We start from the raw sequence: 2,607 nt of genomic DNA on the forward strand, positions 1-2,607 counted from the left end.
CTGAAAGGATCAAAACGCAGACCTGTTTCAAAACTCTATACTTTCCAACTGGATTGGTGAGCATGTTTCTGGCCCCTCACAATCTGATCTAGATAGGCTTAAGGGGGTGGGCAATTAAGGGGTAATTTTTAACAATGAGTTGTTGTCCCTCGATGTTCCGTGTGCTTCCCCATTTCGTGATGACTTTTGTAAAGAATAATATGCCTGTATTTATCTTAGCCAGTAAAGTATGATGATTTGTTTTGCCCTCCCATGTACCTTATTGGTTTACAGTTTGATTTCTTCCTTTATGCAATAAAATTTCATTTCATTTTCATTAAATCTGGTGTATAGAGTTTTCTCTACATTGTAGTTCCTGCACCCAAGTCCAGTGTCTAGAACCTAAGGGGTGAGTGGGTCGAACGACTCAAGGTTTTACTGTGCAAAAGAGAGAGAGTGGCCTCTAGCGAGAGAAACCTCTGTGATCTCGAGAGGAAACCCCTTACACTGTTCTCCTGAGAGCTGGGTAATTTGCTGTGAACGATGGTCTGTTTGAGGTTAGATGGCTGTTTGAAGGCGAGTAGTGGAGGCGTGGGGATGGCCTTAGCAAGGTGTTCATCATCATCGATGACATGTTGAAGGCTGCGAAGAACATGGCGTAGTTTCTCCGCTCCGGGGAAGTACTGGACGACGAAGGGTACTCAGTTGGTTGTGTCCCGTGTTCGTCTTCTGAGGAGGTCTATGCGATTTTTCGCCATGGCCCGTCGGAACTGTCGATCGACGAGTCAAGTGTCATATCCCATTCTTACGAGGGCGTCTTTCAGCATCTGTAGGTGTCCATCGCATTCTTCCTCATCTGAGCAGATCCTGTGTATTCGCAGAGCTTGTCCATAGGGGATGGCTTCTTTAACGTGGTTAGGGTGGAAGCTGGAGAAGTGGAGCATCGTGAGGTTGTCCGTGGGCTTGCAGTAGAGTGAAGTGCTGAGGTGTCCGTCTTTGATGGAGATTCGTGTGTTCAAGAATGAAACCGATTCTGAGGAGTAGTCCATGGTGAGTTTGATGGTGGGATGGAACTTGTTGATGTTATCGTGTAGTCTTTTCAGTGATTCTTCACCGTGGGTCCATAGGAAGGAAATGTCGTCAATGTTTCTGGTGTATAGCATTGGTTGGATGTCCTGTGCAGTGAAGAAGTCTTGCTCGAACTTGTGCATGAAGATGGTGGCGTATTGGGGTGCGAATTTGGCCCCCATGGCTGTTCCGTGTGTTTGGGTAAAGAACTGGTTGTCGAAGGTGAAGACATTGTGGTCAAGGATGAAGCGGATGAGTTGTAGGATGGCGTCTGGAGATTGGCTGTTGTTGGTGTTGAGTACTGAGGCTGTCGCAGCGATGCCGTCATCGTGGGGGATACTGGTGTAGAGTGCCGAGGCGTCCATCGTGGCGAGGAGTGTTCCTGGTTCAACTGGTCCGTGGGTGCTGAGTTTCTGTAAGAAGTCTGTAGTGTCGCGACAGAAGCTGAGGGTTCCCTGTATGATAGGTTTCAGGATGCCCTCGACGTATCCAGAGAGGTTCTCACACAGGGTTCCGTTGCCTGATACGATAGGACGTCCGGGTGTGTTGGCTTTGTGTAACTTTGGGAGGCAGTAGAAATCTCCCACGTGGGGAGTACGTGGGATGAGAGCACATAGGATGCTTTGAAGGTCTGGATCGAAGGTCTTGATCAGTCTGTTGAGTTGGCGGGTGTGTTCTTTGGCCGGATCTGCGGGTAACTGTCTGTAGTGTTCCTGGTTGTCCAGTTGTCGGTATGCTTCTTTGCAATAGTCCGTTCTGTTCTGTATGAAGATGGCTCCTCCTTTGTCTCCTGGTTTGATGACGATGTTGCGGTTGTTCCTGAGAGCATGGATGGAATTGCATTTTGCTCGGGTGACATTCTGGACTGTCTTGTGAGTGCGGCTGATGAATCTGGCATTGATGCATTTCCTGACAGCTTGAGAATACTTGTCGAGCTTAGGGCAGCAACCCTCCGGAGGGGTCCAATTTGACTCTTTCTTCTTCGGTTGCTGCACTGCGGATCCCTCTGTCTGCTGTTCAGGATCATTGATCGTCTCATTGGGTTCACTGCTGACATCTTGGGATTTGTGGAAGAATTCCTGGAGCCTCATTCTCCTGATGAATTCCTCTGTGTCTGCCGCGAGACCGATGGGGTCCATTTTTGTGGTGGGGCAGAAATTGAGCCCTCGGCTGAGAACTTCGATTTCGTCTGGTTGAAGGGTGTGGTCGGACAAGTTGACGATGGACTACCCTGTGGTTTCAACCGTGGTACCGGGGGGGGCTTGGTTACTGCTGGTGTTGATGCCGAGTTTCACAAGCTTCCTGTTCTTGGTGTGCATGTAGGCAGCGTAGTTCCGTTACCTCTTCTGTTTGGCGTTGTCTCGTAGCTGGTCTGCTGTGTCCTGAGCACAGGCTGAGAACATGGACTCTATCTTGGTTTCGAGGTTGCAGCGTCTGCTGTAGAGCTGGTGTACGAGATGGTTGAGGAGTGTGCGAGAGGTACGACAGCAGAGTCTCTGAACGTAGTCTGTGTTGTAGGTCGAATTGAGTGGGTTCGTGATCTGTAGTCCTTTCGGGATC

General features: G+C 49.3%; 1 pseudogene; it reads right to left on the reverse strand.

The window, feature by feature from the left end:
- Positions 1-1,078: 1,078 nt before the first annotated feature.
- LOC147123231 (uncharacterized) lies at positions 1,079-2,366 on the reverse strand (annotated as a pseudogene).
- Positions 2,367-2,607: the final 241 nt, after the last annotated feature.

Source organism: Somniosus microcephalus, chromosome 2 (genome assembly GCF_052327205.1).
Source record: "Somniosus microcephalus isolate GS21.2 chromosome 2, FLI_Smic_1.0, whole genome shotgun sequence".
In the NCBI taxonomy this organism is placed as follows: Eukaryota; Metazoa; Chordata; class Chondrichthyes; order Squaliformes; family Somniosidae; genus Somniosus; species Somniosus microcephalus.